The sequence below is a fragment of the Aphelocoma coerulescens genome, chromosome 2, assembly GCF_041296385.1.
Source record: "Aphelocoma coerulescens isolate FSJ_1873_10779 chromosome 2, UR_Acoe_1.0, whole genome shotgun sequence".
NCBI classification, from domain to species: domain Eukaryota; kingdom Metazoa; phylum Chordata; class Aves; order Passeriformes; family Corvidae; genus Aphelocoma; species Aphelocoma coerulescens.
In genome coordinates, this window is record NC_091015.1 from 99,220,611 (window position 1) to 99,246,700 (window position 26,090).

The following is a 26,090-nucleotide window of genomic DNA, read 5'->3' on the forward strand; positions in this document are numbered from 1 at the left end:
ACTCACAGGGACACACCCTGCTACGTATGGACAAAAGTAGGTTTTCATAGTGCAGCACACTGGCATTCAGCTCTGACAGCAACTGTGCAAAGCAAACTTCAGACTTCTCCTCACAGGGCTTGCAAATCATTTGCAGGACCTCATTAAAGAGAACTTTGTTAAGCACAGAACACTAAGCATTGCCACTAGATGAGAACATGATAGAGCTACAGTGAGCCATTAGAATCAGGTATCACTTTTTCCATGTGCAATGCAAGATTTTCCAAGTCAACGTCTGGAATTCAAACCCAAATACGTCTGAATCTCAGATGAGGCTTTTATCTGGAAGAAAAATACTCCCAAGAAGAAAGTTTTCAAACTAAGAAGGGGGCAGACATAAAAATCAGGAATGATTTACCTTCAGTCTCATGTCCATAGTGTCTTGTTTGCCAGGATGGCAGAGCATGCAGTGTATCAGTGCAAGCTCTCCCCAACAACGACAAAAATGCCATGAAAATATTGAACACACAAGATATTTTTAGCACCTGTGCCTGTTCGTTTGCAGCTTTCTGTGGTTGAATTCCATAGAGAACTGTTGGCCCTAATCATAGTAAGCCCCAAAGCCTGACAGCTGACTGGCACTGTTACAGTACCTCAGTGTTTGGAAGGTGATCAGCACAGAATGCACGCTAGAGTTCAACCCACTAAAACAGCCTTTAAGGGTTCAAGAGACTTTACCAGAGAGGGACTGAAGCAGGGAAAACTCCTGCACAGTGACCTCAGGCAACAGTTCAGGAGATATTAGCATTAAGAAAGCACTGGATTCCTCAGTCTCCCCATAAGTTTGCTGCAAGACTTTTAACAAAGCAACCCAGACTATAAATGCTCTGCTGAGTGCGGCGGTGCAAGTGGCTCCAGCCCTTCTGCTCCCTGAGAAAAACTCAGCCAACCAGGTGTGGCAGTCAGCAACCCAAGTTTAGCATGTAACTTTCAGTCATGGTGAGAACCCATGATTCCTTTGTTCTGCTGTTTGCAGGTTTTCCCCTGATTGGTTAATATTTTCTCCTTCCTGTTTTATGTATGAAGTTATGTATATTAATTTCCCTTCCTTAATATGTATCACTTCTAGAAAGTTCTTTGTTCCTCGATGCCCCATTGGATCCTTCCCTAAGTCCCTCCTATGTGCTGTTCCCATTGGTTCCCTTGCTGTCAACCCCGCCTACTTGCCCTATCCCTCTTCCCTCCTATCTTGTACCCAGTATAAGACCCCTGGACCCTCCTAGCAATTTGGCTCTTCATCCCTGTCATTTCACTGGAATAAACCTGCGTGGAACACATACGGAGAGTTCCCTCTCTTTACTTCTTTGCCTTCGCCTGTATTGTATACGAGGCTGAGACTTTTTGAAAGGAAAAGCCAACTCATTTATTTATTAACGACTGAGAGCAGGAACCCAGGATAAGCCCAGGCTCTGCGTGACAAGCCAGAGTAAAACAATACACAGAAAGGACAGTGAGACCCACTGGGTGCTCCCTTGGACCCCAAGTTCCGCAGGAGGACCCTGGATAAAGTCCCAGGTCCGTTCCTCTGCCTTCTGCCCGTTCACAACTGGTGGATTTTGGATCCTTCTTCTGATTGGCTCGCTTCCAGGGGTTCTATTGGTCTTTATCAAGATGCATTTTTGTCCAATCATTTCCCGAGGGCGTTGAATGATTGGATAATCCTTTATCCAGTAGCGGTCCAAGATGTCGACATCACCTGCATGAGGTAATTTTCTAGTCCATCACATCATCACATCCCCAATTGCGTCTCCACCTGGTGCTCACACTCTGATATTACACCTGCACAGTCTTGCAATATCCTCAGTTAACATGCTCATTTATCCAACTATCAACTCCCCTCTTTTATATCTCATCCAAACAGTAACAATCAAAACCCCGAAACCAATTCATTTATTACAGCCTGTGTTCCTGCTTAACAGTGACAGGAAGGTACAGCCCCTTTTGGGTGAGGAGCTCTACCCCGTTTTCATTGTGTGCTGGGCACTGAGTGCCGCCTTCCAGAGGGGTTTCAGCGTTGACCTCCGGGCTTCTTTGTGTCGGCATGTGAGGGGTAAAACCCCCTTCTGCCAGCTCCCAGTGGCTGAAAACCCCTCAGCTGAGCCGTTCCCAGCATTTCTCCTTTTCCACAATAAATTGGAAAGACACTCTACAAAATGAAAAGTGATTTTTTTACTCCCCTACAAAGCTGTAAGAAGACTACATAGACAATGGAAAAGTCCAAAGTTGTCAGAAGCCCTTGATAGAATGAAATGAGAATTAGCTGAAAAGTGATTCCCAAATTCCAGCTGCAATGTGAAACTGTAAAACACCTTAAGCTCCTGCTTTCTTGGTGTTTGAGGTCTTGTAGATAAGAGCTAGGATAAGAGCTTAGGTCAGCGGGGTAAAGTGCCTTCTTGTTCTCCAGTGTATGAGGGAAATGGGGAGAGACATCTTCTTGGAGCCAGTTCCTGGTGCCAGACAGCAGGGTTCATCCTCTGGCACCCATTCAGACTGTGTCAACCAATCAAGTCAAAAAAGGGAAAAATTCAATGCTGTCTTCCAGAAGACAAAAGGCTGTTCTTAGAAACACAGCAAGGAAGAGGCCACCTGGGGCACCACAAACAGACCCAGTCCCAGTAATGTTCCCCAGTCTCCAAGGGATAAAATCATTCTTGGCTATAATCACACCTCCCTGCTTCAAGGATCTGAGAAGCCAAAATTGGGCATCTAAGTCTTGGGACTTCTGGGTGCCTACAGTCGATGAAAAGAGAGGTTCCCAGAGGGCACAAAATGAGCTTCTCTTCTGCTGCCTTTCTCTGGAAGACCTTTCACCTTTCTCTGTTCACTACAGAAGGATCATAGATGATGAGTGGATTGACTTCTTTTGAGCTTGGACTTGCTCCTCTTCTCCTGCTGCTCTGTGCAATGAAGACTGAAAGAAATGCCAACAGACAGAGTGAAATGAATATGTAGTTTCATAAACATTTCCACACACTTAACACCTTCTTCCTTCCCCACCCCTCAATTTCTCAAGGGAAACCTTTTTTTTCTTTTTTTTTAAGGAAAGCATATAAATTTTCTCTTCCATCAGTCTGTCCTGACTTAACACCTTCTTTTGCAGGCCTTGGGGTGGAAAATGCAGAGATTTCTCAATTTTTGTGACTGAAGAGCTTTTGCTCACAGCTGAGCACAGCTGTTGCCCACAGAACTGCTGTTTGTGAGATTCTGTAAACAATTCCACGTTGCAGTAAACTGTGAGGCTTATTATTTGATAAATCACTTTAAAACACATAATGCATAGGTCTACTTGAATGTCTAAATACAAGGGTTGGAATTAAAGCATAATTTTGAAACTTTATTCTGCATTTTCTGCCTGCTTAACAGTTTTTTCTTTGCTTTAGTGTTCACTTTGTTTAGAACAGAAAGTGCTGTACCCTGCTTTTCAGCCTCAAATTCATGGTTAGCATCTCTTTCTCTTCCAGATCTCTTAAAAACTCTATCAGATTAGTTTAAAATCAAAAGACCTTAAAAAAATCCCAAAACGTCACATTATCCTTTTATCTGCCTTCTTAGTTTCCAAGCACTTAATGAGCCTTTCTCAGCTGGACAGGTGGCAAATTCCCAAGCATGTTCTATGCTGGCTGTACTCTCAGGTGTCTGGGATGTTGGGATTCAGAAAGACCCAGCAAGCACAGGCTGATGGGTAGGAATGCAGTGAGATAAAGAAAAAAGGTTTCTAGGATGCTGTGGACTAAATGTTGGCTAGAAACACATACTAGATGTTTCACATGTCAAAATATAAATCTGAATTTCTGAAAGCTTAGGATGACATCAGACTTTATATGATCACTATCTGTTGGTCTTGAAAAAGATGGTGCATAAAGGGGAAAACAAATTTCAAAACGAAAGGGCTGCTGTGGGAATTTGATTGCAAATCTATCTGAAGGTTGATTTTTTTTCAGGGTTCCCTGCTTGGTGAGATGAATAAGGGCTAATAACATTACTGTCACCTCTTGTTATGTCATTTAGGCATCAAAGAATGTTCTCTAAAACATCCTAGAAAGAGTTGAAGAGTGTAGATGATCATTTGGCACCCTTTTTGTGCACTGTCTGTCTCATTTGTGAAGATGAAACTGTTGGATGCTTCACCCAAATTCACTGGCTGATCTTCAGCAATCTGGTGCAGAGCATACACAGGTAGAGCCTCAGAGAAGACCCTGGTAGACAAGAACAGCTGCAAGGGTAAGTGAACTTCATCCCTAGATTTTAAAGACTTCTATTAATCTCTTAATTACTCAGTGTACTTGAGAACTCAGCCTCTTTGATAAGTATCATGGCAAGTTGGTAGCAGCTTGTGTGTAGAGTTGAAAAGCTGTCAGACATTTGGCAGTGAAATGCTCAGACCCCCAGGATATGGGTTTTATAAACCTTTACCATGAGAATGCTTTTTAGGGCGAGACTGGATGGGAAGAATACAGCCCATTCTCTCCAATCCTGCAACAGATGTCTGCAAGTCATTCCCAAGATTTAGAAAGACAGTCTACAATGATATGAAAGTAAGTAAAAATGGGTTATTTTAAGAAAGTTATCATCCTCTTTTTTTCATCTTTCAACAACTGGTACTTTCAAACTCTCAGTAGTTTTACTGTCATGGATCTGACCACATCTCCTTCCTCATGGGGGTTTGGCACCCTGGGCTCAGGGCCAATTTTGATAACAAGAGATGTTCAGCCTTAAACCAGTGCTGGGAAACTGCAGTGGGGGCCTTCCTGTCCTTCACCTGGTACTTGTAAAATATCTCAGGCTCTTGCTCTCTGACTGAGCTACATTGCTGGTGCACCAGTGCTTGTACTTCCCTGATTGTGGCCCTGATCCTCACCCACAAGCTTGATTTTCTGGCTTGACCTTGAAACTGCCACATCCTTACAGACTTTCCTGGCAATGTGGACTGTTAGCTGAGGCTGGTTGTCATTGCAGACCTACTATGGGAGATGAGAGAAGATGAGCTGGGAGCCAAGCATCAGACCAAGGCAGTGACTGTACCCACACAGGTGCAGATCCACAGCAGCCAAGCAGGAGAACAGAGCAGGTCCAATGCTGGCAAGATTGCTATTATAATAGATTACAAAAATAGATCACATCTATTTTTATTTCAAATATGACCATCATTGCCTTCTGGCTTCCTCTATGGCTAACGAAATACAACATCTAATGGATGATGCTGATCAAAAGAGGGACTTGTCTCATGTAAAATCTCACCTAAATCCAGCGCTGGTCCTTAGATAAGGTCATTGTACAGACTTTTGACCTGCTGGACTCCTTTAACTATCATATGAGAACATGTCTTGTGGAGAGGCAAAAATAATGGTGATAATTTACAAAAGAGCCAGACATTGCATCATTTCCTACTGGGGTCAGAGCTAGCCATAATGATTCATGGTTACATGAAGCCATAGAAGCTCAGGAAGACCTATATGCTATATGACATATGGCAGCCAACTTGGTAGCAGGACAGATCGCTTGGAAAATTTCATATTACTGCTTTCTCCCACATGAAGCCCCCAGACATTTAAGATGTCTGTCCTAAACACATAAAACTTTCTATCAATTGAGATGTAGATGCTTCAGGTTTTATCCCTCTTGGTATGACTACCAGTTTGCAAGGGAGTTGTGTTCCCCTGGAATTATAAAGGCATTTTTCTTGTGACATAGAGCAGAAAGTGCATGCTGAAGCTACTTTCCGCAGTTTATTCCCATAAAGAAAAGACATCCTCACTCTAGTCATTTGACATCACTTGGGACACTGGGGAGGTGTCCTGGAAAACACTGGAGCACTCTTTTTGCACTCTCTGTTAGGATTGGGCCCGATAACAGACACTGTTTCACTGGTATGAAGCAATTCCCAACACTAGACTTTGTACTGAATGGCCAAAATTACCCTCTGTCTTTAGAAGAATATGATGGGAATGTTCTGCAGTACCCTATTGTGCTCCTTCTGGGCCTCAACATAATATAAGAAAATATTTTTGAGTTGATCCTTAGAAGAACTTTATAAATCATGAGGACAGCATTTCTCTACTACATTTCTTTTTAAACTGAATGTTTATGATCCACCCGGGACAAAGAACTGCATTTCCATGCTACATACAAACATTTTTTTTGGCACTCTCTGGCTTCCATACACCTTTCAGTCTACAGAGCATGTTTTTCTTTTGCAGGATGAAAAGAACAACCTAAAATGTCAACTTGATGAGCACAGTGAAAGAGATTGTTACCTGTGTTATTTTGACATATCTATGTCTGTGCTATGTTGGCTCTGGTAGACCAAAATATGATTTTGCTATTGTTATATCACTGCTTTCCTGTCTGCAGCATGTGCAGGACTGAGTCTTTTTCTAAAAAACAGAAGGAGTCAAAAAAGCTGCAAGAGTCTTTGACCATTGATGTTATTTCATTATTAACTTGGCCCTGTCTGATCTTTACAGCCGTGGTGTTGAGCTTGATTCTTTTGTCATCTTTTACTTACTTCTCCAACAGTAGTTACTCATTGCCAGAAATTACATATGCTGGGCAGATGTAGAATCCAGATACCCAGATATTATTGTGAGTTTTATTTCTCCAGGACTGATATCTGATTTTACCTTTTGCTCCTCTCCTTGTTCTTTTTGAAAGTCCTTTTAATACTCTTTTTTGCTGGTATTGTGGCTTTGCAACAGCAGTTTCACATGCAGTGCCAGCTTCTGGAGGCAGCTGAAAAGAATCTGAATGCTGTGTCACAAGCCCGTCTCTGAAAAAATAGCTGAACTCTCTGGTTAGACACTTCAGGAACAGCCATTGTTGGACCTGCTCTTGTTCAGGCTATACTTAAGAGAGGATTTTGCAGCTGATTTTTGGGAAGCAAGATGATCCCTGTACAGTCTTGTTTCAAAACTTGGGGAAAGAGTTTACTTTCTGATTTAAAGAAAATTCAGAGAAGCCTAATTTTGAAGGATGGGCATAGAGGAACTTCATCAACAATCTTAGTAATTTCTAATTCTGTTCTTTCTTTTATGGGCTCTGAAACAGCATGACACATCAATATTCTGTCACATAGCATTCATGCATGTATTGCAAGTCTATCATTACTGTAAAACAAATTAACACCTCATATTACATTCTGGAGGGCATCTGAGACAATAAATCATCTTACTTGGATTTGTATGTGCTTGCAAACAGCTTACCTGCTGTTTACTAAGCAGTACTGATTACTTATTAATTGATAATCCTTCCTCCCAAGTAGTGAGTACTGGTACATAAGGCTTATACTTCGATATTTTTGTTTCATCCCTCCTCCTTTCTGAGTTCTGATGACATCGCTGCAAGATGCATCCATGCTTTTCCAGAGTAAGAGCAATCCTTCAATGATCCTTAAGTTCCAAATGTTCTGACAGAGCTATTTATACTTACACTGTGCACATGCCTGAGTATCTTGCTAAATTAATACTTTAAGTCACTACATTAATCTGCTGCTTCCTCTTATTCTTGCATAAAAATATAAACTCTCTTAGATCTGATGTTTGAGCATAATTTTTAAAACACAAACATCTGGGACAGCTTCTGTTATGATTGTAATGTGAAGTAATTCAGTGACTGGAGTATTATGCGATTATCCTACACAGTTGACAGGTTTGTTCAGTGGGTATGGCAACCTGAGCATCACTCTGTACTAACTTCACTGCTGCTGAGTGACTGTCATAAATCATTCATCTCTACCATTGTCTGAATGATAAACAATCTCCATCTCATCTCCAAGATCATGTTGCGAAGCACGAGTGAGAAGCTGCAATTCCTCATTACATTCCAGGTGTATCTGGCAAAAGTTACATAGCAAGGCACACCTGGAAAGAGGTTCTGCTGGAAAGAGAGGTGTGAGGAATGACTAATGAAACTATTACATTGCCTAATCCTTCTAATGCAATCTGAGAAGAATGCATAAACTGTTTGAACAATAATGCCTCGAAAATCGTTATTATTAATGGCATGTACATTATGTAGGCAGAACAATAAGAATGTGGTTTTGAATGTTACAGATTTGCTTTAGCACAGGAATGGGTGTAACCACGGGTAAGCGCTATTGAACTTGTCGAACGATGAGTGAATCCAATATATAGAGATGTCAGTTTGTACCCAAAAGTGATGTTAGTTTTCTTGATTCCCAGTACAATCTCTAAATATCGAAACAGATCCTCTGTATTCCCAAGTGGGGATCAAAGATGAATAATGAGTGCCTAGAGGAGCACCTGGCTCTCTTCCAAACAACAAGGAATCCTGGAGAGATGGTGTGGTTAGAAGTCTTCTGATTCCTAACAGAACAATCATTTCTGGATTTTTTACCTTTCAGTTGGTGTCAAATTTTGCCTTGTTATAGTGGAAAATACCTTATCCCAAAATTAAACTCTCACAGTTTGTTTTAGTTTATGTAAATTAGCTAAGATAGTTAGCTGAGGTACAGCTTTGGTTTGGGTTCTGGTAGCTCTCTCTTGTGAGACTGAATCATCACAAGCAGAACCAAGGCTATCAAACTTTTCATTACAAAATCTTTTTTTAATCAAAAATTTGTTTCATTTTTTTTCGCATTTTCTCTTAATTTTCAGAGAACTAAACTTGATTTTAATTTCTCTTCTTTTTCCCCTCATTTTTCCCTCTTTTTGCTCATATAAGAAATTGCTATCTACCATCTATTCCTTTATTTTTAGATCATCTTCTTTGCGCCAGGAATTTTTCAGCAGTTCCATACCTTTGAAAAAATATGTAAGTGCAGATCTGATAACTGCTTCAGAATTGGAGCAATTTTGAATAGTTGTAGAATAGCAAAGAAGAAAACTAGTTGGGGAAAAAAAAAGCAACCCAAAATAAACCTTGAACTTTGTTCATGTTTCATACTCAAAGGAAAAAAGTAGGAACAGGAAAAAATAACTATTTGAATAGTCTCTTCTGAAAGGTCACAAACATGTGGGTGGAAAAAAATCTCTACTTTTAAGCCTTCAGAATCAAAGAAACTTCAGAATGACAATACATTTCACAAAATTATTTTTCCATTATTTGAGCCAGGTCAGGACTAAATGTTTAATTCTGGACAAAACTCATGTCAACCACTGTAGCAGTGTTTAATGGTTAGGGAGCTGGTATGAGTCATAGTATGATTTATACCTCATTATGTGTAGAGAAGATAATAGGATGGTGAGGCAACTGTCAGGGAACTGGTACAGTATCTTTTGTATCAGGATGTTAGAGTTTGGGTGATGTGTTAAAACACTCTAAATCACAGAGGTACAGCAGTTATCTGGATAGCACCTATAAAACAAAAAACCCTGCCCAAACAAACACTAATGAAAAACTAGTATTGTTTGTATTCAGTCCCAAAACGTCCTTTTTGTTCTTTTAATGAATACAGGTTCATGCAAGATGGGCAATCTTTAAATCTGGGATTTAGATCGTCTTAAATTTTTCAGTGTTTGAGATCCAGAACCAGATCTGAATTGCACAGTTCAAGCCTAGTAAAATAAACACAGGTGAAGTCTGTGAAACTTACAGGAATCAGTGGAAGTTTTATTATGTGCTCGAGAGGAGAAAGGACTTCACTCCAAGATGCACTTGGAATCAGAGAACTTCATTATATTAAAGTTATGCAGAAATATAACTGTGCATGACTGTGAATTTGTCCACAGCCAGAGAAATGGATGAAGCATGAAAAGTCCTATTAACGTTGTCATTAAAATCCGAAGAATATGTGCGTAGACTACAGTTCTTACACCTAGGCTTTTCTAGATGAATGAACACCAGGATTAAATCAAACTAAATTTCAGAAAGCTACAAGTATATGCAATGGCAGGAATGCCTCTAATCATGTATTTTCATTGCCAAAAGGATTTTGGAGTTCTGCCATTTCAGAAGGGTCACCAGGTAGTAGCAATCTGTAAGGATGGAACAAACAGGACAAACTCAAAACTCATATAAATAAATTATAATAATACATTAGCAGTTATCTATCATTATTTCTGTTAGAAATTCACAGAAAAAAAATACTTTTGATTACAATGTATAACACAAAAAAATCCATGGAAAGTATGAACAAAACAGTTCAGAAATCAAAACACGCCGAGTCTGGCTTTTGGTGCAAATAACTTTGTCTGAAATCTTCTTTCTGTCTTGTAAATAATAAACGTATTTCTATCACTTGCAGGTTTTGGATTCCTGTTGATACAGAGCTATAACAGCAAGCCATGTGTGACTCCAATAAGACTTGATAATATTCTGTCAGATCATCGGTTGGACCTTTACACTGGAAATACCTGGCTCTGTCACTATGTGAGAAATCATGCCAAGGCATGAAAATAATGTGATTCTTTTAAAGAGTACAGTTGTTTAAAATATCCTATCCTGGTTTAAAGGCCAACCATCCAAAAATAATTATAATTCTTTGGAGCTATTGGAAGGCAGTTAAGCTGAAAGCATGTTTATTTTAAAATGGTATACTATATAAAAAACATAACACGTATCAGTGACTTTGACACATTCCTGTTTATTTTGAGTAATGCCTTCTGCAAATTGCTTTGTAAATGCTAATCGATGTGATGTTTTGAAATCAGTCAGAGCCAGTGAACCTTGCAGACAGCTTCAAACTGTCTGGGTGTCCATTTAACAACATTTCATGACAAGACATCTTGTGCCAGAGCGTTTGTTGGTAACACAATGATTCATCCCGTTTACCTAGCTCAGTGTAATAGCTAACAACCCATAGTACCACTGTGCAGAACCGCAGCTGTTGTAAGCAGCATGTGACAGAACCCTGACTGACAGAGTGGAGCTGCGTCACTGCGCCATCCCGGCTCTAACCCATTAGACAATTCTGGTTTGCACAGGAAAAACAAGGTGTGAGAGACTGAAACGTTAAAGGTTAATGACTCAAACAATCGGCCATTTGCACAAGCAGAGGGTGCTTTCCTGAGGCAGTTTTGTACCTCCAAACAGAAGGGGAGGAGGAGAGTTTTTGGGTGTGTGGTGGCAGAACCTCTGATCTGCATAAGAACAGCCCAGGTGCAGAGGGGATGTGCACCCTCCACCGGAGGATGACAACAACAAACTGACTTTTGTTTACCAACAAGTTGGTTTTTGAGCCGGACAAAGGAAAAGGCAGATCTTTCGAAGTGGGACAATGCTTTTTATCATGCCATTGTCCTTCGTCCTGGTAAGGCTCAAGCATAAAACTTCCTCCCGGGAGAGGTATAGGGGCATTCACACGTAGGTCTGAAGGTGTTCAGCCCTTCTGATGGGGCATGACTGGCTACACCACGCTGGCATGACAGGCAGCTGTTATGTCATTGAAATGTGTCATTAATGATCAAAGACCCCCAAAGTGCCACCAGACTCATTTCTGGGCCCTTCCACCAGAGGACTGTGTATGATCCACAGTGTTGCATAAGACAGTGTTAAACTCCCCCCTAGGGGAGGTACCTGGATATTCCCACTTAGACCTGAGCATTTATTAACCCACCGAACTTTGTGTTTCATGGGCTTTGCCCCACCCCCAATGGATCAAGTCTGCGACCTCAATTCAACCATGAGACATCGAAATTGAAGCAATCAAGTCTTGTCACTGGATACATGTGTGATGGTATCTTTCCTCTCCACTATCTACTCTTACCCTTTCTTTCACTTTCTTTTCCTTGTATATTTTCTTAAGTGACATTCTTATACTTTAAACAGTCATTTTTCTGTAGATAATACCCAAAAGTGCTACATACCTCCTTTCCATTGTAACCAAATTCTTCTAAAATAAATCTGCCATATATATATATATATATAAACAAACACTGGTCATTCAGTGTAGTTTCACTCCAATCAGGCCCAAGGGATTAACAAGAATCTCAGTTACCCTGCCTCAAGGGTGGGTCATAACAGAGGGAAGCATAGTTACCATCTGGGGAGACCTGACCTGAAATGTGCTAAATGTGCTGGGAGAATGAGGCAGTGCAGAATTTTCCTTTCTTCCTATCATGAAAGAGACACTGTCTGCAAAACATAGCTCTAAAAGCTCTCTGCTCTTTCACACTCACGGAAATTAATTCCTTTTTGGTTGTGGTTTCTTACATTGAAATGAAACCAGTAGGAAGTGGAGAAATAAGTATTCCTTTGTGTACTACAACAACAGTGGGCTAAATCCAGCTTTCCTTGTACAGGAAGGCATGAAATAAATAAGACAATTCACATAAGCAACCTTAGCAGGATCTGGCACTCAGTCTTCTAATGCATGTAAAACCAAATTCATATGTGGGTAATTTGGTTCAGCAATATACATTCTGTAACTATCCTGTGCACATGTCTGCTTTTGACAAAGATGAGATTTATTCCCTGAAACTAGAGCATAGAATAGAAATGTTCCTCCATGAAAGGTGTTTTTTTCACTTCCATGTAGTCTCACTGAAATGAATGAAGATTGCACATAAGCAAATTATAGAGTATTTTGATGACACCATCATCACAAGGAGGAATGTCTTGTGATTGAGAGAGAAAGAAGATTAACTCTCACAGTCAAAATACAGTAATTTAAAACAGCTACAATTTTTAAAGTATGTTAAAATGTTGTGTTTTTTTCCCCTTGACATTTCTCCTTGCTGATTTTCTAGACAAAAAAGCAGCTAAGGATATTTACAAGAATGATTACTCAACATCATTATCCAATTACAGATTTTCGGCTGAGAGCTAATGCAGAATTTGTTTACTGAGAATGAGAAGGTACTCCTGCAAAAGGTCTTTGTGTCACACTTTGATCCATTCAGGTCTGTAAAGTCTTAGGGTAGAGGACAGGAGATGTCTCTCAAATTGGCAAGTCTGGAACCGCAGTAGTGTACAATCTATCCCTTCACGTTTCAAGATGACAAATATATCTTGTAGTGTCCACCACACCCATCTTGAATACTCTAGTAGCAATAGAGGAGCAAGTGTGGGCATCTAAAATGATGCTGTTATTCTGAAATGAACTACACGCCTCGGTAATGTTGGCATAGGTGATTTTTTTAACAGAAGAGGTCATATTCTGAGGGGTTAAATAACTGCAGTTGTTAAGGGAGTGACTTAGTTAAAATTACTTAACGTCTCAAGTGTAAATGAGTGGGAATTAGTCTTCCAGGTGTTTTTCGTGATGTGAGTTATTTATGTTACAGAGGTTTTGTATCGTTTTAGTTTTCATGACAAAAACTGCTGTACCAGATGCATTTAGGCCAGGATTTGCCAGCCTTGAAAAGTGATGACAGAGTGGTGATAGCAGAATTCAGTGACTCACAGGAGAAGGAGACAGAATGACTAGGAAGTCTTTACTTATGGTTCATCATAATACAGAAAAGCAGGAGGGATTAACTAAAGTTATCAGCAACTCAAAAAGGAAGTAAGTGTTAACAGAGTAAAATTAAACTCTGGAATTCATTGTTACGGGATAATTGTGGGCATCAAAGTAAAATTGGATATAGAAGGGAATTAGAAAAATTCAAGGAGAAAATCCATCGAACACAATGGTATAACTTCAGACAAGAAATATTTTGTTAATGAAATGGTATTTGCATATAGTCTTCTAACAAAGAAAATATATTTTCTATTTGTGACAAGATTATAGCTATTCCTAAATTTGTTTCACACCAGATACAGCTATTTTTGTATCACACATTTATATAGATAACTATTTTTTTAATATCTAAGAGAAAATATTTCTTAAAATTAACTTTTGAGGACAGCTTTTTTTTTCCTTTCTTCTTTTTTTTTTTCATTTTTGCTACTGAATGCCAAGAAAAAAATACTTCTGCACCTTGGTTTTTTTTTCCTTTTTATTCCCTGCTGTTTTGGTTTGGTTTAAAGTTTTTAAGGGTGTCTTTTTGGCAATCTGGTTTTTCTTTCTAAAAAATTCCAACTGGCTAAGAGCTACCACAACCAAGGAAACAGGGGAGGGTTGGTTCTTTTTTTTAGAACTGATGTCAAGGGAAAACCCTAGAGGACCACTCCTAACTTCAGTTGGAAGAGTGGTGCCCAAATTATAACTCAGTCAGTTGTTGACAGAGGAGAGGAGAGACAGACACTGTCAAAAAAGAATGCCCAGAGAAGATGATAAAAGCCTGTGACTTGTCAGGGTCCTGATCTCAGCCTCTCAGCCTTTAAACCTCTCACGCTGAAGCTCTCATTAATAAACAGATTGCTCAGAAGAGGCAGAGGAGGAACAGGACAAGAACGGGGCTGTGGGAGCCAGAAACACCATGATTAATGATGTTCTGCAGACATGCAAAAGCAAACACACTCTGTGTTCACGGCATCAAACTCGGCTACAGTCTAACAGTGATTCCTTAATTGTTCTCTTGGCATGCAGCACATGGCTCTTCTTCTGAAAATCATTTTGTATTAAAATTCCTGGTAAACCTTTTATCCAGACCAGAGTGAACTAAGCAGTGAAGCTTGTGCTAGGGAAAGAAAGAAATAGCCTTGAACAAAATGTTTGGAGAAGTGCTGGAGGAGAAGGGTCTCTCTGTAACAAAGAGCAAATACCACGCTGTAGCCAACTGAACCACGTGAATCGTTTGGGTAGAGAAGTGAAAGAAAAGCAAACTTCACCCACGCTCTGTCTAAGGAAGCCATCTTCCTGCCAGGTAGAATTTGCCTCTGGCAAGCGCAAAGTGGTCTCCTGAGGCAAGTGTGAAGGGTAAGGCTGAAAGTGAGAGGGAAAGAAAAGAGGCACTCTCCTGATGCCCAGCCTTTGATCCCGAACCAAAACATGCTGCACTGCCTTTGATCCCGAACCAAAACATGCTGCACTGCTAGGCAGAAGGAAGGTCTGCTTTGTTGCCCCATGGCTGGTGGAAAGAAAAGAAAAGGTTTAGCTTTATATTCACACTTAGCCCAAAATATAAACATTAAAAAAAAAAATACAAACACATTTTTGCTCTCCTTTTGGCCATCACTTGCCACCAAGTCTGCTGACAAGTGGTGTTCATGGCAGAAAAAGAACTTTGCTATTTACTGGTCATGACCTTTGCTGACACAGCTATTTCACTGCAGTTTTATGGTATCTGGGTGGTTCCTTTTGGAAGAATAAACTGATAGCCCTATCACGCAGCCTTCAAATTAGGAGCCACTTTTCCTTTCATCAGCCTAGCTCTTGGAGGCAAATTGCAAGCAAAAATTACAATGTATAAACCAGTGTTTGCAGAACAAAGTGAGACACCAACCAGTCCTGCTATAGCCATCAACTTTGCATCCAGCACTCCTTAATGAAAATAAAATCCAGTGGCTACATCTAACTTATCAAATGATAAATGGGAGCTGCAATCAGAAGTTCTATCTGGATAACACTTGGTGGCACACAAAGCATTTAGCTGAGATGTATCATGAGAACATCTCATTTACCACACGCGCGCACACACACACATAGAGTAAAAAGCATTTGTTAAAAAAATAAGAGTAGAAATATGAAGATTTATTCTGGAGACCATTGAAAGCCTAACAGGAAAGCAGATTTTATTCTTATCAGCTGGGAAAACAATTGCAAAATAATAATCATGTTTTGCCTGGCTTGCATTTTGCTCTCTTTCTTTTCATTGTTAAGATGATACCAGCTCTGACTTCTGTGCAACTTTTTTCATTTGTTTCACATTCTATTTTTTTCCCCAGAAATTCTTTTACTGGCAGCTACCTTTATGTCAGTTTTAGTTTCAAAGTTGACATTTAAAATCTGTTCTGTGGCAGTGATACAGTTAGTGGCATGTTGACTGTTGTTTCTTCTGTTGTTTTGTACTGTATCAGATAAATTTTAGACTCCAAACAGAAAATATGGAACTAAGTGGACCTTTGTGCAGCAGACTGGAAGAAATACAGTGCTAGCAATGCTACTGTCACAGTATATATACTGTAATATTATGGCTGTATTTTAAACTGGGACTTGTTTGCCATCAATTCCAAAGGTAAGTGTAAAAAAATCAGTGGATGTTACTTGTTTGCAATTTGAACCTCTGGAAAGTATTTCTTAGATTATCCATGATTCAATTGCAAAATAGAAAATACACCACTCAAATCAATAAGGACCAATTTGAAAAGATGGGTCCTATTCCCTTGGCAAGTACTGCCATAAAAAAAGCCAAAGACGGACCCAGAGTGCCTGAATGTGCAGTTCATTGCACTGCAGTGTTCACAGCATCACTTGTCTATCCACATCCAGATCAGAATAATAACCTCGAGTGTAGGGTAGGCTCCAGCAACATTGGCTGAATTCCATTTTACCTTAAAACTTGTGGATGAGGATGTGCATTTAAGCTCATCAGTGACTGCACACTGATATCAGTGAGAGAGGCCTGGGCCACACAAACTGGAGGTGAACTCCAGACACGGCTGTAGGACTGCTTTACACCGATGGCATTCTGCTGACATCACTGATGGTATACTGGTACCAGTGTAAAAAAAAGATGAGAATCACCTTTGCTTCAGACAAGAAATTCAGATCATGAATTTACAAGTTTAAAAAAGGGAGGAAAAAGGACTGGAGACTTCAGTGTGGCCTTGCCATGCTGGGAATTGATTAAAATTTTACTTACAGTGCAGGTGTTCCACATTCTGACACAAGCTGTTTGTGGCAAAATACACTTTTCATTTTTTTACCAAACCTCAGAGAATACTAAGGCTGAAATCATTTGGCTATGCATCTGAACATCACAAAGACCTACAAAGTTTCCAGACTTTTTCAACTCTTATCTAATTCCTATGTGTTAGGATGAAAATAGATCTTCGAGTCATGTTTCAGTACTTGAGTGATTCCCAGTCCAAGCAGCAAATTGGTCTTTGTCTGGTGAACTTTCTGCTCTATAAGGTCAAAGTTTGAGGAGAGGGCAGGAATGATTTTCTGCTATTTTTCATGCTGAATGGGAGATGACCCTTAGGAATTTTTAGCTGGCCCTTTTAAGTCCTGAGACTTAAAGACAGGTGGAGAATGGCGAGGAGTAAATGCCATGATGGCTGAAGCAGACAGAGACATCCAAATAAGCACATTTGGCAGCCATGCATTGAATGCTGGGAGGAATTCCTGCAGTGGAATGAGGTTCTTGCCATACAGGTATAGCAAAGGTTAACTCAGGACAGTTGTCTACAGTGTGTGGTTAGCCTCAGTGCACAAAGCAACCTTCAGATTAAAAACAAACAAAATACAAGTTTGCAGTCATTGGGAGGGTGGGATTTTGGGCAATTTTCAGTATAAATCATATACTAATAGGAAGCAAGCATTGACTGCTTGGGGTGAGCAAAATTTCCTGATGATATCATATGAAGTCTGTTGGCATAGTCCTGGTACCTTACAAGACCAATGGAACTGACAGAACTCCAGCTCCTTCCTTATAAAAGCTGCACTACAGGCAGTTCTGGCAACCAGCATCTCCCTGTCCTGCCAAGTTGTTCTGACTCCTTTTCATATTCATGATGCCCAGATGACTTTCTTGAGCATTTTGGAATATACAGGATGGGAAGAGATGCTGAAAAGACCATCTGTTGAGTACAAGCAAAACAATATCTGTATCAACATGGAGAAATTACTTGGTTTATGTGATTAATTTTTGTGTTTTGAAAACAATATCACTCTAAAGTTGTGTTTCATGTTATTAGGATATGTATTTATTTGCAGGAAATCTCATCCACCTGTGCCGTGAGGACTGTGTTCAAACATACAACTGATCATCCTTCTTTCTTAAAATGCTCTGAGCAATTCCTAGGTCAGACAGTTGAGTTATTTCATTCATTTATGCATGAAACAAGAATGACTTTGATCACAACTAAATAGGTCTGATTCAACATACCAGGCAGTATCCAAGAACTATACAATGAGGAATTGCTTCTACATTATTTGTATATGCTTTTTTTATTCTTTTTTTTTTTTTTTAAATCTCATCCCCAAACAGACATGGGAGGACGATTAGTTCTGAATTGTTGATGATCAGTACCATCATTGTATGAAAGCCGAAAATGTCAGGAACTGCTAAATTTACATTACTGATACAAAGTTTCTCTAGGGGGACATCCTTCTGCCATTTTCTGCCTGGGCCACCGTGTATTACTATGGCTGGGTGACAGCAGAAGTTTTTGTGAGGTACAGAGGCTTACTTCAGGTATTTCAGAGCAGTGGAACTCCTTTCTGGCAAGAAAAATAGCTTGTATGTATCTGAACAGTGTGAATCACATGTGTGCACCCATCCCATGATCATACAGAAGAATTTTCCAGACCACAGCATTGCTATGAACATTTTATTGAATCTCTACATTTTCTTTGAAGAGTGTTAAAGAAATTAATTTCTACCTATACTGTGAAACTTAGTGAAGGAATTCTAGTACATAAGGGTTACATAACAACTTCCTTACTTAAAAGGACTATGCAGGTCTTGGATTTCTTCTACTCTGATTTTCAAGCAATCTTTGATAACCCACTTTGAAAATAAGAATGTATTATACAACACATTTTATTTTCAGAACCATATAGTACTGTTATTGTTGGGTATCCACTGCAAGGTCAACACAATAGGGTGCAAGAATTCAGGAAATTTCTGGAGTTTAGATGTAATTCTTTAACACGGCTTGTGGATGTATCAAGCACTGGAGGTGCTTCTGCTGGATTCCTTACTCATGGATAAGGAAATAGTGGTTCAACATGTGATACTCGATGACAATCTTAGCTGTGATTGCCATGAGAGGATAGGGATTAGGACCCCTTCACGATTGGTAAGAAGGAGGAAACCATGGGCTGCCTGCTAGTCAGCCTAACCTCAGTCTCCAGGAATTTTATGGAGCAAATTCTCTTGGAAAACGCATCCAGGAACACAAAGACCTAGCACAGAGTATCCCACAGTGTCTTTCTAGGGAGCCAGTGAGATATAGGATTAGAGAAACTGGCTGCTGGGTGGTAAAAATGGCTGGATCACCAGGCTCCCAAGTTTGTGATCAATGGTACAAAATTCAACTGATGTTCAGTCACTGCTGTGCCCCACTGGAGGTACCTGTGGTCGATAAGGTTAATGCCTGTGAATGACCTGGGCAAGGAGACAGCAGCACATAACCTCAGCAAGTTTGCAGTTAGCAGCACACTGGTGGCTGGATGGTGAGGTGGGGGAAAGCACTCCACGCACTGGTGGGTAGGGCAGCCATTTGGATGCCAGAAATGTCATGAAGATCTAGAAAGAAAAGTGCAGAGTCCTGGGACTCTGCAATGCAGGTGCTGTGGACTGCTGGGGCTGCAGAGCACTGGCTGAGGAGAAGCTCTGCAGGAAAGGACTTTTAAGTGCTAGAGGCAGACAGTGGAACAGGCATAAGCAGTGAGGATGGAAGATCATCCCATACTGGGCAGTATTACTGCACCATGGCCAGACCAAGCGAAGTGCCCTCTGCTTGGCACTTGTGAGACCGTGCCTGGAGAACTGTCTAGCTTTGGGTCCCACAGTAGAAAGAGAAAAGGGAAAAAACTGTGTGAGTTTCACAAAGGTACATCAGGATGATTAAGATGACATACAGAGACAAGGGACCTGTCTTTCTTTGGCTTGATGAGAAGAAAGCTACAGAAGAATCTAATTTCAGTCTTCAGTTACAGAGAAGGCAGCTCCATGCTCTTTTGGAGGTGCACAGGGAGAGGCTGAGACATTATAAATGAGTTGCAGGAAAAATAAGCACATAGGAATTAAAGTGTATCTGCTATTTCTAAACCACTAGTGACACCTAGTTTCCAAGAAAAATACCAGTAGCTACATTAACACTGCAACTTAGAAAAATGCATCGGATTGCACTTACAACACTGTAGGGCTTGGTAATTCCAAAGTTCTGCATAGTATAACCCCAAACAAATAGACTTTGACAATAAAGATATGTGCATTAAATCTGTGCTTCAATAAGGGATATAGACCTTGCAGGTGCGGCCTCTCAGTGAAAGGCACAAACGCTATAATGTATCAGACATTTTGCCATGCCTGTGTCTGTGCTGTCTGGCTACATCATCGGCTTTGCATTGGCTTTTCATTGAGGACTGACTCCCTGATTGTCCACAAACTGTAAATATTGATATACACTTGAAAAGCTCTGGTGTGATACCATCTGGCTTCTCAGGTGGGAAACCTTGGACTTGTGGATGCAGCTTACTCCCATGCAAGTCCTATTCTCACAGGCAGTAGAGATGCAGTTGAGTCGGGTCTGGTGTGACCTGCCCTGCTTACTGTACTCTGAAGACACTGGAGTACTGGGAAGGCCATGAGCCTCCTTTCCCTCACACTGTCCCCAGTTCAAGTTAAAACAAAAGCAAAGCAAATGGCCACTCTGAGTGCTGGAGGACTACACAGGAAAAGATCAGATTCTCCTTTCTGGGACAACAGCAAACATCTGGCAAATATGTTTGTTTGAAAATTACGTTTCTTGGGGACATAAAATTGTACGTATGTGACACAGCTCACAGGTTGTGACAGCCAGAAGAGGGGAAACATCAGACAGTGACTGTGAGCAGCCACATTTTCCCAGCATTACTACAGTACTCTCAGCTACAGCATCCTTATCCATTTTCCAAACTTTCCTGTCCCCTGCTTCCCATTTGCCAAAAGAAATAAGAATCCCACTTGAAGTGAGGGGCTTTTACCCTAATTAGGCAGCAGTGCCAGATGTGAGAGGGTAGGAGAGTCACCTAACAAAAAAGCATATGGTGGCCTTGGACCACTACCAGACAATGACAGCGCATCTGGTCACCACCTCATAAACCACAGATGTCTGAAGAAACATGGACAGCTGACTCCTGCACACAGCTGCTTATCCATCACCAGCTCTGACTTGGTTTTGAGTCAGATATGGCAAGACAATGGCACAGAGACTAAGTACCATGTCATTAACAATGACTGGCAAAATTACTGTGCTTGAGTCATGTTCCTGAACATGTTGTAAGAGCAAACTAAGAGCTCCTACTGCCTGCACAATCTTTCTTCATAAACTCCATTTATTGTTCTTTCCTCAAAAACTGGCTCAAAAATATAGTTTTAGGGTGAACAAATAAACATCCATTGGGAACAGCCACAAGCATTCTGGCAATGCTCAGGTGTCTTTTCAGTTTAAGGAAGAGAAAAGAGTAAGTATGCATTAAAAACTACATGGATTTTATTTATGGATCACTGTGCACTTGAGAAAACTATGTCTACTAAAGTAATTGATGTTTTTGACAACATAAATGATGGCTAGCATGTAGAAGATACGGCTGATGGCTGTCTAGTAACAATTCTAATAGCAGACCTTTCCATTCTTCTCTGCCTGCTCACCAAGCAGTAGGAGTTTGAGGGTAAGCACATTCTGGAAGATAAGAAGTACCCTCTGTACTGAAGGATCACACTGACATGCAAGTTAACCTGTGGTTAGGCTTTGCATAATAGCACAGTAACGTTGTGCAGCTGCACAGCCTATTGTGCTGTGTGGATCCAACTGATGGAAGCCCAGCAAGCTTGGACTTGTACAAGTACAAACCAAGCCATACAAGTATGTCACAAATGTGAATAGTGTGGTATAGAAACAAAGTCTGGAGAATTACTTCACCATCCTCCTGCTCAGAGCAGGTACCATCATGAGATCAGACCACAGTGGTAAGAATTTTATCCAGTCTAGTTTTGAAAATACTCAGGGATGCAAAACTTTTCTAGGCAACCTGTTCCATTGTCTGACTGTCCCTGTGGTGAAAGAACTTTTTTGTTCTATCTAGTTGGAACTTCCATTTCAGTTTCTCACCATTGTTTATCAGCCTCTCATCATGCATGTCCATGAATCACTCCATTTTCTCAGTAAACCTCCTTGTAGGTATTGGAAAGCTGCCATTAGGTTGCACCACAACTTTTGCTTCTCCAGGTTAAAACAAGCCCAATTTCCTCTGTCTCCCCATCTGGTTTCTGTGTTCCAACCATCTGACCATCTTGGTGGCCTTCAGCTGGACTTACTCAAGCTTATAAATATTTTTCCAATACTAGGGAAGGCCAAAACAGAACACACTATTCCAGATGTGGTTGAATGAGTATGGAGTAAAGGTGAGTAAGTGCTTTCCTCAGCCCTCTGGCCGTGCTTGTGGTAGTACAGCACAGTATGCTGGTATCAACCACCTCCACAACCATGAGCTGAGTACACAGTAACAAAAATGCAGTGTCTGCTTCCTACAGTTAAATGGCTTCTGGAACATTGTGTGCTCTACTGGATCACAAAGATGAATCAGCCCATCTCCTAAGATTTCAAGTCAAATTTAAATTTGCATTTTTTGCAATTTCGAGTTGGTTCTTCAAAAAGTATGTCAATATATTGCAGTGTTTTCCTTTTCCTTGAAAGACAACATTATTTATTGTCAAGGATGTGCTTTTTTACTTCTATGTTGTGACTAAGAGCTATATGCACTCTAGGGCACATATTAATGATCCATTCATATATTGCACAGATATTTAATGTTTTGTGCCTTTCTGCACACCTGAGTTAATACATAGCCTGGAGTGCTTTCCTGCTTAGTTACAGCACTCTCTACTACAAAAAACTGGGACTTGATTGCATCCATATATTAATCACAGTGGATGTTTACATAGTATGACTTCACTTAATAGTGTAATGATGAAGAAGCCGGATGTACATAACTGTCTGGCTGAATGCCTGACTTAGGGAAAAGGAAGGTTTTCCACAAACATTTTTACATCTCCACAGAGAGCCAAAGTAATCACAGAAATGCTGGACATATTTTTTTAGATTGTTCAATCTATCATTCCTCACAATATGTGTGAATGCTTTGCTGGATCATATGTACATATCTCAGAAAGTGGTTTTTGTTAATCTCCTAAGTAGCAAATAATTTCTGTCTTTAATGAATTACATTAAAAGGTGAAGTGCTTAGTGGCAGGAACTCATGTAAAAGCACGATTAATCACCCTGAGGTTTTTGGCTCCAATAGTCAGCTCTTTAAGTTACTTCAGAGAACTTCTTCCATTTAAGCTTTCTTTTGTTCTCCTCCTGCAGGACTTCACAGTGTAAGTTTTTGAGTGTGGGTTTTTTTTGTTTTTTGTTTTTTTTTTTTTTTTAATAAATGGATTTATTTATTTATAATTTCCCTCAGGGATATGCCCTCTTGTTATTCAGATAAAAAATGGGGTTTAGTGTTTCTGAATAAATTACCCAGATTAATTGCCATTGCTCAGTCAAGAAGCACTTTACAGCTATACTTCAGGGACTTGTTTCTGCATATCTCCATTTTTCGTGTTCTTATTGGGGTAAGGAAATAGGATCATTTACATAGAATTGGGTTGTGAGATGCACAAACATTTAATGAAAGAAAAATATTTTTAAGTATGAAACTTCAGAAACTGTTACATTTGATGGACCAGACACTTGGAAGAATAAAAAAGAACTGCTCTGCCAGCGTTGTATTTTTGAGATCCAGGTAGTGATTGGTGTGCTGACTAACACAAATTCTCAGACAGGAAACACAGCTAGAGAAATCTCATTATCCTTTAATATTATTGCATCTCCTGGGTGAGACTATTTGAGAAAGAGATACAAAACAAAGTTTAAAATGAGAAAAGGCCAGACTCATACAGAGAAAGATCTGTTCTGGTGCAAGAGCTGGCTTTAACTAAAATCCCACATAGCTGATGAGCAGTGTTTAGTAAACCAGTATATACACAGATTGTTTTACTGCTGTATGTAGTAGCATAAAATGAGAGTTCCTAGAAAATTCCAGTGAAGCATAGAATATTACTAAGGATAAGAAACAAAAAACCTGCAACCTACACATAGAGTGCTGTATAGACACTTGGTAACTGTAATTACATCTTTGAACTACCTAGAGCGTCCCAATCCCATATTCTGCAAAAACTTCAAACGAGTAATTTATTCACAGTCATTGTCTTAGACTTGCATGTGGCTCCTTTCTCCCGGAACAGGAGAACACAGCAGACTACCCAGACAGAAGGGAAGCAACACAGAACTTTGTTCTTAGGAATTCAGAGGGGAGATGCTATTACGGTTTGAACACAGGAATGGGCGGAAGAAAACTCGCCATCTGTTGACAGCTCCGCCCCTGTGGGTGTGGGTGAATTTCTTAAAGGCAGGTGAATAATGTAGAACTTGTTTCTGAATCAAAGCTGAAGTTTTCCAAGCTCTTCAACAAATGAACCCTCCATTGTGTATGCTTCCTGCCTGAGAGTCACTTTGCTTTGATGAAGTCTTGTGGCAAATTTCTATTCACTGACTGGATAAAGCATCGCTTTTAAATTAGATTGCTGATGTTAACACTTATTACAGATTTAAAATGTGTTATAAAGATTTATGGGAAAAGTGAAATCTCTGTTTTGCTCTGTAGTCTATTATACAGTATATAACACAGAAAAGAAATCTATTGGTATTCAAATATCTTTATTTTCAAAAAACATACCAATCTCAGAGGATTTATTCTTTTTTTTAAAAATGTTCTGATAATCTGGAAGATGCAGAGGAAGGAGTAATAAACATTTTTACAAACATTACTAAAATTCTCTACCAATGTCCTTCTTTTCTTCCTTTTATTAATTGGATTTATCATGTAAATTTTACTGTTTGTTGCTGCATACTTTATAATCTAGTCTTGGGTGTGAGAGAAATAGTTATTTTTCCATAGTTACTCAAAAGTTTCTCCTAACATAATGTTCTGCTAACATCAGAATATATATGACTCCAAGAAATTCTGTTTGGTTGTTGTCTACTAGATTACCATATTTCATTTTTCTAATGGGTGCATCCATGTTTGCTAGCTCTGTCTTAATTTTACTTCACTGGTCAGTTCTATTTAATGCCAGAGTGTCCTCTGCTGTACATAGGAAAAATAGCAGTATGTTACAGGTTCTTTCATTCGTGGTGATCAAAAGGCAGTGAATAAAAAACTCTGTAGGGATCTGTGCAACTTCTTATTTAAATTTCTCTGTCAAAAGCATTTTTGCAAAATCCTTTCTAGTTCCCCCCAAATCACTCATGCTACAGATGATTTTGTAAACAGAATTCACATTAAAACCTCCTAACTCCCACCTCGCCCTCACCAAAGTTTCATGTTTAAAAGGAAGATTTCACTAAGAACAAATATTAGGAAAATTGCCCAAAACCAATCCTCTGGGACACCTTCTCTAAATGTCAGATATGAAATAGGGATAAACTTTTATGAAATTTTAAAAAAATAAAAGCTGTGAGGGGTGGCCAATACCCCAGAGGCTGTGCAGCCCTTTAGAAGGACCTCGACAGGTTGCAGAGATGGGCAGAGAAGAACCTTCTGAAATTCAACAAGGGCAACTGCAGGGTCCTGCACCCGGGGAGGAATAACCCCAGGCACCAGTACAGGCCGGGGGCTGACCTACTGGAAAACAGCTCTTTGGAGAAGGACCTGGGGGTCCTGGTGGACAACAAGCTGACCATGAGCCAGCAGTGTGCCCTGGGGTTCGAGAAGGCCAATGGTGTTCAGAGATGTATTAGGAAGAGCATTGCCAGCAGGTTGAGGGAGGTGATTCTGCCCCTCTACTCAGTCCTGGTGAGGCCACATCTGGAGTGCTGTGTCCAGTGCTGGGCTCCTCAGGACAAGAGATACACAGCTCCTGGAGCAGGTCCAGTGAAGGGCAACAAAGGTGATTAAGGGATTTCCTCTCTTATGATTTCCTCTCTTATGAGGAAAGGCTGAGGGAACTTGGCCTATCCAGCCTTGAGAAGAGACAACTGAGAGGGGATCTCATCAATGTCTGTGAGTATCTGGAGGGAGGGTGCCAAGAGAGTGGATTCAGGCTCTGCTCAGTGGTGCTGAGCAATGGGACAAGAGGCAACAGGCAGAAACTGATGCACAGGAAGTTCCACCTGGATGTGAGGAAAAACTTCTTCACTGTGCAGGTGACCGAGCACTGGAACAGGTTTCCCAGAGAGGTTGTGGGGTCTCCCTCACCAGAGATACCCAAGAACTGTCTGGACACAATCCTGTGCCCCGTTTCTGGGATGACCCTGCTTGAGCAGGGAGGTTGGACCAGATGACCCACTGT

The 26,090-nt window shown here is 40.3% G+C and overlaps 1 long non-coding RNA gene across 1 annotated transcript; it reads left to right on the forward strand.

Annotated features, from left to right (window-relative positions):
* Positions 1-1,287: 1,287 nt before the first annotated feature.
* Positions 1,288-11,791, forward strand: LOC138105829 (uncharacterized). The gene is made up of 4 exons (XR_011148714.1): positions 1,288-1,744; positions 4,048-4,260; positions 4,471-4,574; positions 10,241-11,791. It is a non-coding gene; the product is annotated as an uncharacterized lncRNA (long non-coding RNA).
* Positions 11,792-26,090: the final 14,299 nt, after the last annotated feature.